Source organism: Podarcis gaigeae (genome assembly GCF_964106915.1).
Source record: "Podarcis gaigeae genome assembly, chromosome: 13".
Lineage (NCBI taxonomy): Eukaryota > Metazoa > Chordata > Lepidosauria > Squamata > Lacertidae > Podarcis > Podarcis gaigeae.
The window spans coordinates 46,103,747-46,117,468 of NC_139689.1; the positions used below are offsets into that span (position 1 = coordinate 46,103,747).

At 45.5% G+C, this 13,722-nt stretch overlaps 1 long non-coding RNA gene across 1 annotated transcript in view; it reads right to left on the reverse strand.

The window, feature by feature from the left end:
- Nucleotides 1–10,122, reverse strand: part of LOC310830292 — a 313,780-nt gene extending 303,658 nt beyond the window's left edge. Inside the window, exon 1 of the long non-coding RNA XR_014557549.1 lies at nt 9,396–10,122. This is a non-coding gene — a long non-coding RNA (uncharacterized lncRNA). The remainder of the gene's footprint in view (nt 1–9,395) is intronic.
- Between the last annotated feature and the right edge of the window lie 3,600 nt (nt 10,123–13,722).

Sequence of the window (13,722 nt, forward strand, 5' to 3'; positions counted from 1 at the left end):
CCTTGCACCTTAGGAGCTGAAGTAGCCAAAGGCGTTGCCAATAAAGAAATAACCTCCCAAACGATTGTCCTCATTGGGCTGGGTGTGGTTGGGCAGCTGGTTTCTGGAAGAGACAATTTGTTTTTTTCCCCCTGGGTGCTTGCCCTGGTTCTACCCATTCGCCCAATTCAAAGTGCTGGTTTTGACCCATAAAGCTTTAAACGGCGCAGGACCGCGATACCTCAAGGACCGCATCTTCCCATATGACCCTACCCAGACCTTGAGATCATCTTCTCTGCAATGGCTCCCCCTCTGACCTAACCTGGGGAGAGAACAGCAAAGGCCTGGTGAAGAGAGCACAGCAGAGGTTATATTTTCTGAGAATCCTCCGGAAAAAACAATCTCTCAAAGGACCTGTTGATGGCATTTTACCATTGCACTGTGGAGAGTGTATTAACTTATGGTCTATGTGTGTGGTTTGAGAGCTGCAAGGCCAGGGGGGAAAACAATGCTATCCAGGGTTGTAAAGACTGCGGAGAGAATAATTGGGTGCACTCTTCCCACCTTAGATCAAATCTATGCTTCCAGGTGCCATAAGAAAGCAGCAGAGATAGCGCAGGATAGTGCGCACCCCGGAAATGATCCCTTTCAGCTTCTGCCTTCTGGAAGAAGGTACAGGGTTATAAAGGCCAGGACTAGCCGCCTGAGAAACAGTTTCTACGCAAATGCAACTCTGGTTCTAAATGCAGCATAAGGGGTCTCTATAGCAGTGTTTCCCAACCTTGTGCCTCCAGATGTTTTTGGCCTACAACTCCCATCATCCCTGACCACTGGTCTTGCTAGCTAGGGATGATGGGAGTTGTAGGCCAAAAACATCTGGAGGCACAAGGTTGGGAAACACTGCTCTATAGTATAGTTTATTTTAAAATGGGGTTTTAGAGTTTTTAGGGGGTTTTGAAAGTTTTATGTAGTTTTATGTAGTTTTTCAATTTCATTGTTCTGCATGGGACAATGACAATAAAAATATTGTATATCGTATATCGTATATATATCATATATATCTGTGAAATGCTTTCCCCAGGGAAGTTCGCCTGGTGCCTTCATTACATATCTTTAGGCACTAGGCAAAAACGTTCATTTTTAACCGGGCCCTTGGCTGACCTAATCAACATCCTATATCCTTTAAATTGTGGGTTTTTTGTGGGAGGGGGCTATTGGGTTGTTGTTTTTATTTTTATTAGGTGTTTTGTGGTTTTATATATTGATTTTATTCGGTGAACTGCCCTGAGACCTCTGGGTATAGGGCGGTATATAAATGCAATAATAATAATAATAATAATAATAATAATAATAATAATAATAATAATAATAATGTGGTGCCTGTGTCTTGTCTATTGCCAATGCAGAGACCCAAAGGAGTCCCCTCCCCTCTCCAAAATTAGGTTTGAAAGAAATATTCTAGAATAAGTTATGTGCATGTGTGCCTATGACAGTGTCACCAATTTGCAAAAGCGCCCATGGATTCCAAAAGGTTGACAACTCCTGGTCCAGGCAACACTTCCTCCAAGGTGAGGTTTGGTGAGGTCTGGAAGCACTATCCATCTTTCCTTTAACTTTCCTGTGGAGTGAACTGCCCAGTTGAAAGAGTATTCATTTGTGGGTTGTAGGTAAAAGGTAAAGGACCTCTGGGTGGTTAAGTCCAGCCAAAGGCAACTATGGGGTTGTGGCGCTCATCTTGCTTTCAGGCCGAGGGAGCCGGTGTTTGTCCACAGACAGCTTTCCGGGTCATGTGGCCAGCAGGAATAAACTGCTTCTGGCGCAACGGGACACCGTGATGGAAACTAGAGTGCACGGAAACACCGTTTACCTTCCCGCTGCAGTCGTACCTATTTATCTACTTGCACCGGTGTGCTTTCGAAATGCTAGGTTGGCAGGAGCTGGGACAGAGCGACGGGAGCTCACCCCGTTGCGGGGATTCGAATCGCTGACCTTCCAATCGGCAAGCCAAATTCAGTCCCCCACATCTCTAGATGCAAAAAAGAGACCCAAGACTCTGCAGAAAACTACCACTCGGAGGTGACAACATTGAACCACATAGATCAACAGTGCCACTCGGGAGGACAGAGAGCACATATTTTGCTTGGTCCGTGGTGCAAGGCCTCTGTAGCGTTCTGCTCAGAAGCTAAGGGCAAGGCAGGTGAGAAGGGTCCTTGCAGCTAGCAGCCTGCAAAGTCTTTTGCCGACTCTGGTTTTCTTTGGCCATCACAGCTAGTTCAGCAGCAAACTCATACACCACCCAGAAGACCTTCACGGTGCTGTCTCCTCACGGCAGACTTTGTAGGAGGAGTCTGGTCTTTCTGTACCTAGGGAAGAAAAGGCAGCATGAATGGAAGTGAGATCTAGGCCCCCGCAGTCATTTCTGATTACAGTGGTACCTCTGGTTACTGTTAAGTTGTGGGTGAGCATATCAGATGACACAGCGATTCTTCAAACATCTCTTGTTTATTCACAGGCCAGAACAGAACTGAACTGAAGGATTCAGCCAGCCTGCTTATATGGAGCTCCACTAGAACGCAACAGTAACCATCTTCTGTAACTATCCAATCACTGAATGTCACTTTCGATCCCTTATTTGCATATTTGGACCTGAGTGAAAACTATCTACAGTATCCCCCTGCTGGCCCAGGGTGAGAACTTCAGTACATAACAGTTAAGTACTTAATTCATTCTGGAGGTCCGCTCTTAACCTGAAACTATTTTTAACCTGAAGCACCACTTTAGCTAATGAGGCCTCCCGCTGCTGCTGCTGCTGCTGCTGTGCCGCCGCGCGATTTCTGCTCTCACCCTGAAGCAAAGTTCTTAACCTGATGTACTATTTCTGGGTTAGCGGAGTCTGTAACCTGAAGTGTATGTAACCTGAAGCGTCTGTAACCCGAGGTACCACTGTACATGGAACGCTGGCAAGAAGAGTTTGCAATGCATTGTCATCGGGTATCATCGTCAAAGTACCAGAAAAGTTTAGTAAAAAGGGGGTCATGTTTTGTAGTAAGTGTACTAGTGCAGGGGTCGGCAAGGCTTACCAGCCATGGGATGGATCACTCCTGCGGAGATAATCCGTGGGCCAGACCGGCGCAGCGCAACACCAAAAATCACATCTGCGCATGCCAAGACACCGAAAATTGCACCTGCACAGAAGCAATTTTTGGCATCTGGGCATGTGCAGAAGCAATTTCTGGTATCTGCGCATGCGCAGATGCGATTTCTGGCGCCACTCGGCGAGTCCCCGCGCCGTGCTGCTCTAGTTTAACGCAGCGTGCGGGGGACTCGCTGAGCGGTTCGGTTCGGGGGCAGATCGGAGGCTGGTAAAACGGTGTTCCTGGGCCGCATCCGGCCCATGGGCTGCACGTTGCTGACCCCTGTACCATAGCTGTCAACCGTCCCTTATTTGGCGGGAAAGTCCCTTATCCCAGCGCCCTGTCCCACTGCTGTCCCTTATTGATGATGTCCCTTCAATTTCCCGGGTATCAAAGGAAGCAGCTCCTCTCCCTCCCTCCCTGCTGGCCAGGGAGGAGGGAGGCTCCAACTGTGTTGCTTCGCTGCATTGCTCACCCAATAAGGAGTCTAAGAATGACTGGGGGATGGAGCTTGCATGCCTTGTGCCAATCAAATCGGCTGCATTGCCTGGGGACTCGCCTTTGCTCAGCGCTTCCCAGCAGAGAGGTGACAGTGGTTTTCCTTGCTGCATCCCCTTTGCCGGGTTGCTGTGCTGTGGGAACCACTGCTTGAGGCTTCGCTTGGCTGCTGGCTGGGCTTTCTGCCTTTGGCTCGGAGGGGCTCAGAAGTTGAACCTACCTGTGCTTGGAAAATCCCTTATTTTGGCTGCTGATCCCTTATTTCCGAGGCTGCTGGTCCCTTATTTTCAAATCTGTAAGTTGACAGCTATGCCTTGTACTGGTGAATGCGTGAGCGTACCTTGGCTACATATGGAAACGACTCAGTATACAAAGCAGTCCGGGGAGGCGTACACAGAAAGCCTATCTGTTTTCTGAGAATCCTTGCAATGTTGGTGCAAGTGTGATCATGACACACCTTACTTACTGCCTGCCTGCCTCCCAAAACTAGGAATGGATGGATCAGCCTATTTCTGGCCTGTGTCAGTTATGGATATATTTATTTATTTTTAAAATATATTTTATTAAGGGTTTTCTTGTTTTACAGTGTAAGTATAATGCCTCGTATTTTTTTCCCCCCGTGTAACATTTTTACAAATCCATTTCATTTGTTGAGGCATTAGGGGGAGAAGAAAAAAGAAAAGAAAAGAAAAGAAAGAAAGGAGGGTGGAGGGAGGGGAGATGGATGGGGGTAGGGTAGCAGTGTTTCTATTATGCTTAATGTATGTAGTTTGGTGTCAGCGTGCTTGTGTTATTCACTTGTGTTCCTTTGGTGGTGAGAGAGGTTGGGGTTGGCCTAGGATGTGATTGTTTGTTTGTGATTGGCTGTGGTGATCTTTGTTTTCGTGTGTGAGTGAGGTGGGTGGGTGTTTTGGGTCAGGTTAGCCATATTGATTTGTATGCTGTTGGTGGATTATTGTCATTGTCCTGTTGGGCTGTGTATGTGATAAAGGGGAGCCATACCGGGGTGAAGGTGTCTTCTTCTGTTTGTCCCCGTGTCAGTTTCAGTTTATTAGTTAATTTTTCTAGTAGGGCTGTTTCCCATACTATTTGGTACCATTGGTCCATGCTTACTCCTGACAGGTCTCTCCAGTGTCTGGTTATGGTGTTTCTGGCTGCTGAAAGTAGGTGGGTTATGAGTTCTTTGTGGTGTAAATGGGCATTGTTGTCTTGGAAGATGTTTAGTAGGGCCAATTCTGGGGTGAAGTCTAATACTTGCTTTGTTATTTTACATATTTCTTGTATGGCTGTTGTCCAGAATAGTTGGATTTTGGGACACTCCCACCACATGTGAAGGTATGTGCCTGTGGAGGTGCACCCTCTCCAGCATTTTGGTGAGGTTCCTGGGTGTATTAGCGCTAGTTTCCTTGGTGTTAGGTACCACCTGTAGGTGAGTTTCAGGGTGAGTTCTTTTCTTTTCGTTGATATGGATTTAAAGGGGGGTTTAGACCACATTCTGGTCCATTGAGTGGGGTTAATCTCATAGCCTATGTCATTCTCCCATTGTTTTTTGATTGCGTCTAGGGGATTTGCGGGATTTTGGAGTAGTATTTTGTATATTGCGGATACCGTCCCTTTACCATTTCCCTTTGTTGTTAGGAGGAGGTTTTCAAAGGTTGTCAGGGGCCTAGTTGCTGCTGATTTTACTGTTGGGTTGTTTAAGAGGGCATGTAGTTGGTGTTGTGTTAACCAGGCCATTTGGGTGTCTTCTAGTTTGTCTTGTATTTCTTGTGTTGACAAGGGTTTGTTATTTTCATAAAAGTCTATTAGGCGATATAAGCCTTTGGTTCGCCAGGTTTTTATCTGGAGGTTTTGTGCTGCATGGTGGAATAATGGGTGGTACGCCAGGGGGATTAGTGGGGATGGGGTTGGGGATAGTTTGCCTATTTGTGTTTTCCATGCTTTGAGCATGGTCTGTGTGTACCTGTTAAGTGTTGTGGGAATTTTCTTTAGTTTGTTTAGGAGGAGTGGGTATGTTGTGGTGCAGGTATTTTCAATTGTGTCCCTCTCTAGGTGTACCCATTGTTTTGTCTCATCTTCTAGTATGTATGGAATTATATGATGTATTTGGTTGGCAATGTAATATGCTTCTATGTTGGGGATTCCCCATCCTCCTTCTGAGGTGGGGAGGTGCAGGCATTTGGGGCTTATTCTTGGTTTTTTATGTGAGAAGATGAAAGAGTGTAGTTTTCTTTGTACTTTTGTTCATTTACTTTATTTATACTTTATTTATTTTCCACGATTTGAACTATAAAATGGTGGTTTTCTTGAGTCAAAATGAGAGTACCCCTAAACATTTTTATAGAAGAAAAAGCACTGCATAAGAGAACTGGAACTGTACACCCAAAAACAAGACACATCCGCACCACAGGCGGAACATCCCCTACAAAATGCAACAGGCAAGACAAATGCGATTCTCTTCCGTACCTTTTTCTTAGGCAGCAGTAGATGGCAGCAAAAATACCTATTAGCAATATTCCAGCCCCAATCCCAACAGCAACGTAATGGTCATAAGGGTCCTGCGCATGGGAGTTCAACATCAAATGTTCACATCTCTCGCCACTGTAACCTGCGAGGCACCTAGAGTGGGGAAAATATAATAAAATTCCTAAGGAAAGGCTGCCTGGAAGATAAAACCTAGCTTGCAGTAGTCATAACCAAAGGGGCATCAATTAATAGCCAAATCACTCGTCAAGATGGCTTCTGCAGTCCTGTGCCCCAAAAGAGCTTTTTCAGGTACATCATAACATCGAGATTGCTGCACAACTAATAATAATAATAATATTTTTTTTATTTTGTTTTATTTTGTATACTTGTTTACCTGCAGGTGGGCACCTGTAGTTCCTTATTAAATATGCAGATACCATTAATACAATAGCTGTGTTGATCTTCAAGACAGGATTGTATGTTTTCCTGATACGTAGAACTGGCCAGATGTCCTGCTGGAAGGGAGGAATAGATAAGAAAAATTAACATGGACAACAAATGTCCAGAATATTGTGTTACCTTGAAATGTCTGGGGCACAGGGCATTTATTTCTTCTTCGTTAACTCTTGCCTACGGGAGAGGTTGTTAAATAAAGCCAGCCTGATACACTTTTGCATGTGAAACATTGCGTTTTAAATCCTCCACAGAAACAGAACTTAAAGGAGTTCACTTCTGTTTTATTTTGGGGTAAATTCCAGCATTCTGCTTTTGCACAAAGAGGATAAATAAGAACAGAGACCTGCAGCTTGCCGTAGATGTGAAAAGGATCTAGGGGTCTTGTGGGCAACAAGTTTAACATGAGTCAACAGTGCGATGTAGCAGCAAAAAAAGCTAGGCTGCAGCAACAGAAGTCTAGTGTCCAGATCAAGAGAGGTAAAGGTAAAGGGTAAAGGTCTAGTCGTGGCCGACTCTGGGGTTGCGGCGCTCATCTCGCTTTATTGGCCGAGGGAGCCGGCGTACAGCTTCCGGGTCATGTGGCCAGCATGACTAAGCCACTTCTGGCGAACCAGAGCAGCGCACAGAAATGCCGTTTACCTTCCTGCTAGAGTGGTACCTATTTATCTACTTGCACTTTGACGTGCTTTCAAACTGCTAGGTTGGCAGGAGCAGGGACCGAGGAACAGGAGCTCACCCCGTCGTGGGGATTTGAACCGCCGACCTTCTGATCAGCAAGCCCTAGGCTCTGTGGTTTAACCCACAGTGCCACCCGCGTCCCAGATCAAGGGAAGTCCCACTTTATTCTGCCTTGGTCAGACCACACCTGGAATACTGTGTCCAATTCTGGGCACCACAATTTAAGAAGGATGTTGACAATCTGGAATGTGTGCAAATGAGGGCAACCAAGATGAACAAGGGTCTGGAAACCAAGCCTTACGAGGAGTGCTTGAAGGAGCTGGGAATGTTTAGCCTGGAAAAGAAGAGACTGAGAGAAGATATGATTTTTGTTGTTTAGTCATGTCCAACTCTTCGTGACCCCATGGACCAGAGTACGGCAGGCACTCCTGTCTTCCACTGCCTCCCGCAGTTTGGTTAAACTCATGCTGGCAGCTTAGAGAACACTGTCCAACCATCTCGTCCTCCATCGTCCCCTTCTCCTTGTGCCCTCCATCTTTCCCAACATCAGGGTCTTTTCCAGGGAGTCTTCTCTTCTCATGAGGTGGCCAAAGTATTGGAGCCTCAGCTTCAGGATCTGTCCTTCCAGTGAGCACTCAGGGCTGATTTCCTTCAGAATGGATAGGCTTGATCTTCTTGCAGTCCATGGGACTCTCAAGGTTCTCCTCCAGCACCAGAATTCAGAAGCATCAATTCTTCAGCGACCAGCCTTCTTTATGGTCCAGCTCTCACTTCCATACATCACTACTGGGAAAAACATAGCTTTAACTATACGAACCTTTGTTGGCAAGGTGATGTCTCTGCTTTTTAAGATGCTGTCTAGGTTTGTCATTGCTTTTCTCCCAAGAAGCAGGCGTCTTTTAATTTCGTAACTGCTGTCACCACCTGCAGTGATCATGGAGCCCAAGAAAGTAAAATCTCTCACTGCCTCCATTTCTTCCCCTTCTATTTGCCAGGATGTGATGGGCCCAGTGGCCATGATCTTCGGGGTTTTTTGAGGTTGAGCTTCAAACCATATTTTGCGCTCTCCTATTTCACCCTCATTAAAAGGTTCTTTAATTCCTCCTCACTTTCTGCCATCAAGGTTGTGTCATCTGCATATCTGAGGTTGTTGATATTTCTTCCTTCAATCTTAATTCCGGCTAGGGATTCATCAAGCCCAGCCTTTCGAATGATGAATTCTGCATATAAGTTAAATAAGCAGGGAGACAATATACAGCCTTGTTGTACTCCTTTCCCAATTTTGAACCAATCAGTTGTTCCATATCCAGTTCTAACTATAGCTTCTTGTCCCACATAGAGATTCCTCAGGAGACAGATAAGGTGATAGCCTTCTTCAAATATCTTAAGGGCTGTCACATGGAGGAGGGAGCATGCTTGTTTTCTTCTGCTCTGGAGGGTAGGTGTTGAACCAATGGCTTCATGTTACAGGAAAGGAGATTCCAATTATTATTATTATTATTATTATTATTATTATTATTATTATTAGTACCCTGCCCAACTTGCTGGGTTTCCCCAACCACTCTGGGCAGCTTCCAACAAAGATTAAAAATACATTAAAATGTCACACATTAAAAACTTCCCTGAACAGGACTGCATTCAGATGGCTTATGAATGTCAGGTACCAGTAGTTGTTTATCTCTTTGACATCTGGTGGGAGGGCGTTCCACAGGGCGGGTGCCACTACTGAGAAGGCCCTCTGCCTGGTTCCCTGTAGCTTTGCTTCTCGCAATGAGGGAACCGCCAGAAGGCCCTCAGCGCTGGACCTCAGTGTCCGGGCAGTATGATGGGGGAGGAGCCGCTCCTTCAGATATACTGGACCGAGGCCGTTTAGGGCTTTACAGGTCAGCACCAACACTTTGAATTGTGCTCGGAAACGTACTGGGAGCCAATGTAGGTCTTTCAAGACCGGTGTTATATGGTCTTGGTGGCTGCTCCCAGGCACCAGTCTAGCTGCTGCATTCTGGATTAGTTGTAGTTTCCGGGTCACCTTCAAAGGTAGCCCCACATGGAGTGCATTGCAGTAGTCCAAGACTAAACATTCGTCCAAATTCTTTGACAGTAAGAGCTGTTCGGCAGCGGAACAGATTCCCACAAAAAGTGGTGGACTCTCCTTCTTTGGAGGTTTTTAAACAGAGGTTGGACGGCCATCTGTCATGGATGCTTTAGCTGAGACTCCTGCTTTGCAGGGGGTTGGTCTAGATGACCCTTGGGTCCCTTCCAAGTCTATGATTCTCCGTGTCTTCCTGATGAAGCGGCTTCAAATCACCAATTGCTCTTGCTGCTTCTCCAGCTGTGTTTGAGGAAACTGGAAGAGTGACTATGTGACAACAGCCAACACTTTACCCAGTGACATCATCATGGTATAACTCAAGCAGCAGGTAACTTGAGACAGAAAGCTGCACAGATTTCATTTGTCGAAACATCCTTTTTGAAATGAAATGAACTCCTGCTAATTTAAATGATTCGGTATTTGTTTTGATGTAACCCATGATGACGCGGGTGGCGCTGTGGGTTAAACCACAGAGCCTAGGGCTTGCCGATCAGAAGGTTGGCGGTTCGAATCCCCGCGACGGGGTGAGCTCCCATTGCTCGGTCCCTGCTCCTGCCAACCTAGCAGTTCGAAAGCACGTCAAAGTGCAAGTAGATAAATAGGTACCGCTCCAGCGGGAAGGTAAACGGCGTTTCCGTGCACTGCTCTGGTTCGCCAGAAGTGGCTTAGTCATGCTGGCCACATGACCCGGAAGCTGTACACCGGCTCCCTTGGCCAATAAAGCGAGATGAGCGCCGCAACCCCAGAGTCGGTCACGACTGGACCTAATGGTCAGGGGTCCCTTTACCTTTAGCTTTTTAACCCATGATGATGATGAATTGCTTTGGAAAATATTTGAAAGGGGAAAAAATATTTGAAAGTCCTTTGATGGACTGCCTAGAATGTTAATTGCAATACCTTCCTCATCAGACAGGTTCCTGTAAAAGGATGGACAAACATGCTGGTACACACTTAACATGCCTTTGGACTATATAGATTCTTGAAAGAAAGAAAAAAAGTTCTCACTTAAATCATAAATGTTTTTATTCCAAAATGTAGTGGGAAAAGTGATATCTTACTTAATTCCATTTAAACTACTGGAAAATATCCTCAATTTTTTCTTTTAGTGAATCACCTACTTTTTAAATATTTACATGTCTGCTCAGAAGTAAGTCCCACAGAGTTCAAGGAGACTTACTTCCAGGCAAGCGGGCATCCGATTTCAGCCTGGTTGTAAATTACCTTTGCCCATGAGCAAAACTAAAATGCAGGTGTGTTTTTGAAATACTGAACAGCATGTAAGAGAACTTGGAATTTAATAAGCAAGAGCTAACCCATTATTAGAAAGGAAAGGGATATTTGGTATATTTCTTTCCTACCACAGTAACACATCAACACCAAAATGGCTTTAAAAATAAAGATGTGCCCTTCAACAGGCGCAACAGAAACTTACTCTCTCACTAATTAATCAACAAAACTTTGATTATTCTGCAAACCAAACCCGTAAGAGTTTTCCACCCTGGTTTAATCACAAAATCATGTATTCTAGAACCTTTTAGCAATCTTTATTCCTGTCTCTATAAAACTCAAAAGTCATACCAGTCATCCGTGCTTGTGGGCTCTTTTCCCCTGTTCTTCTTTCCAAATATTTCTGCTCTTTCTGTTTGTGTTCTTTTGCCTCTCGCACATTTATAGAGCACAAATTTCCGTCTTCTGTTCTTTGCAACTGAAGAGAATTGTGCATCTGGCAACAGGAGCAAAGCCCCAGAGCAACTAGACATTGATTTAGGAAGCCGCTATCTTGCAATGGGATCAGGTGGGATTTCTTTTTAAAGCACCAGCTTCCTGTTACCTGCGGGCATCGTTGTGCATTCAAGGACACTGCTTGAGGGGAAAACGTGCTTTGTGATAGGAGAAAGAAGGTGCAAAACTGACTTTGCTGGATGTGCAGATATGGAACAAGCCAGACACACGTTTGTGATCCAGTTGCTCACGAGAGAGGGAGCGATCCAAGGGACAGCGCCGTGAGATTTGCTGTAACCAATTTGTAACTTTTGGAAATTTTAGTCGCAGACTCAGGAATCAAACGTTTTGTGTATCTTTTTTGTAGGAAATGTATGTTTTTTGGTGTGCATTCTGCAATCTCTGTTTTGTCTGCAAAGGATTAAAAGGAGGATAATTTGCAGAAATATTGTCAAAAGCCAAATTGTGCCCCACTATCAGATTAAGAGGGACGTGGGTGGCGCTGTGGGTTAAACCACGGAGCCTAGGACTTGCCGATCAGAAGGTCGGCGGTTCGAATCCCCGCGATGGGGCGAGCTCCTGTTGCTCGGTCTCTGCTCCTGCCAATCTAACAGTTCGAAAGCACGTCAAAGTGCAAGTAGATAAATAGGTACCACTCTGGCGGGAAGGTAAACGGCGTTTCCATGCGCTGCTCTGGTTTCGCCAGAAGAGGCTTAGTCCTGCTGGCCACATGACCCGTAAGCTGTACGCTGGCTCCCTTGGTCAATAAAGCGAGATGAGTGCCGCAACCCCAGAGTCGGTCATGACTGGACCTAATGGTCAGGGGTCCCTTTACCTTTTACCAGATTAAGGGGACGTGGGTGGTGCTGTGGTGTAAACCACTGAGCCTTGGGCTTGCCGATCAGAAGGTTGGCGGTTCAAATCACCGCAATGGGGTGAGCTCCCGTTGCTCAGTCCCAGCTCCTGCCAACCTAGCAGTTTGAAAGCATGTCAAAGTGCAAGTAGATAAATTGATACCACTCCAATGGGAAGGTAAACGGCATTTCCGTGCGCTGCTCTGGTTCACCAGAAGTGGCTTAGTCATGCTGGACACATGACCTGGAAAAACTGTCTGCAGACAAACGTCGGCTCCCTCGGCCAGTAAAGCGGAATGAGCGCTTCAACCCCAGAAGTGTTCGGGACTGGACTTAACTGTCAGGGGTCCTTTACCAGATTAAGCTTTAGGAATTGCTGAAATTTCACACCCTCCAACATTCCTCAGATGACAGACATTTTCAACTGAGGAATGTTGGATGTATGCTGCCCCTTCGGCTTCTGTGTTTCAGCCACCCCCAGCACACCTGCCCTGGAGTTCTCACTCCCCCCAACTGACCCTTATTGACCCCCTGCTTTTCGGATTTGTGTGTGTGTGTGTGCGCGCGTGTGTGTGTATTCCCTTGATAGTTTGTCAGCGCAGCTTTTTCCTGGCTCACTCTTATCTTCAGTCTGGGCTGCTGTCCAAGCCTGCCATTTGAAGTTTTATGACACAGTAAATTCCAGAGTTCTTGAATTGAACGTTCTTTTGGAAGCCGATTGTCTGACGGGGCTTCTGATTGGCTACAGGAGCTTCTTGCAGCCAATCAAAAGCTGCGCTTTGTAAGTCGAACATTTTGGAAGTTGAACGGATTTCTGGAACGGATTTTGTCCAACTTCCAAGGTACAACTATACGCCTTGCATCCTGAAAAATGGAATATGCAGGTTGAGATACAGCTCAGCATTTTCTGCTCAAGCATGTTCAGTCACATAATTATATCCAAGCTTTTTCAAAGCCTCTTAGGTGCTGGGTCAGCCCATTTTGGTTGGGGGATTTTGCTGTATCTTTAATTTTTCTGCCCAAAGCAGTATCCGTATCTGGGAGATCTTGCTCTCCAAATGGATTATGTACTATTTTTAACATTTTCCTGAAAGGCAAATGAAACTGGAGGTGGTTTCTCATTTCACTCTTGCACACATTTTTATCTCCTGGTTTTAGCCAGACACACAGCACAGCTTACTTCAGTTATACTGCTCCTTCCTTTGCAGTCAAATGCAGTGAATTCAGTCAGCAGCATCTGACAGGCGTTAATTTCCACCATGTTTGGAAATTTTATCTTTTGTACAATTGTATAGTGGTGCCTCGGTTTTCAAACGTCTCAGAATCCGAACGTTTTGGTTTTCTGCCAAAAACCCGGAGGTGAATGCTTCCGTTTTCGAACGCGCCACAGAAATTGAACAGCTTCTGCTGAGGTTTTTTTTTCCAATTTTCTCCATTGAATTTGCAGACCACCCTCGGCACCTTGGTTTTCGAATGTTTGGGAAGTCAAACGGTCTTCAGGAACGGATTACGTTCGAAAACCGAGGTACCACTGTATCAGGAAATTTTATATGTCTAATGTTTTACAATTTTTAATGTGCTGTAAGCCACCCAGAGTGGCTGGGGAAACCCAGCCAGGTGGGCAGGGTATAAATAAAAAAAATATTTTTTAAAGCACATTGATAGATGTCAATTTTCAGGAATTCCTGTGGGAGGCAGTGGAATCAGAACCTAGCAAATCATGTGAGGAAGTATGATGGCTTCGTATATCATTATACTTGTTCCTATACTGGCAATTCCTCATTTTGTGCAAGTGTCGTCACAAATAACCTTGACACAGCTATTATCTTCCACATTGTAAACA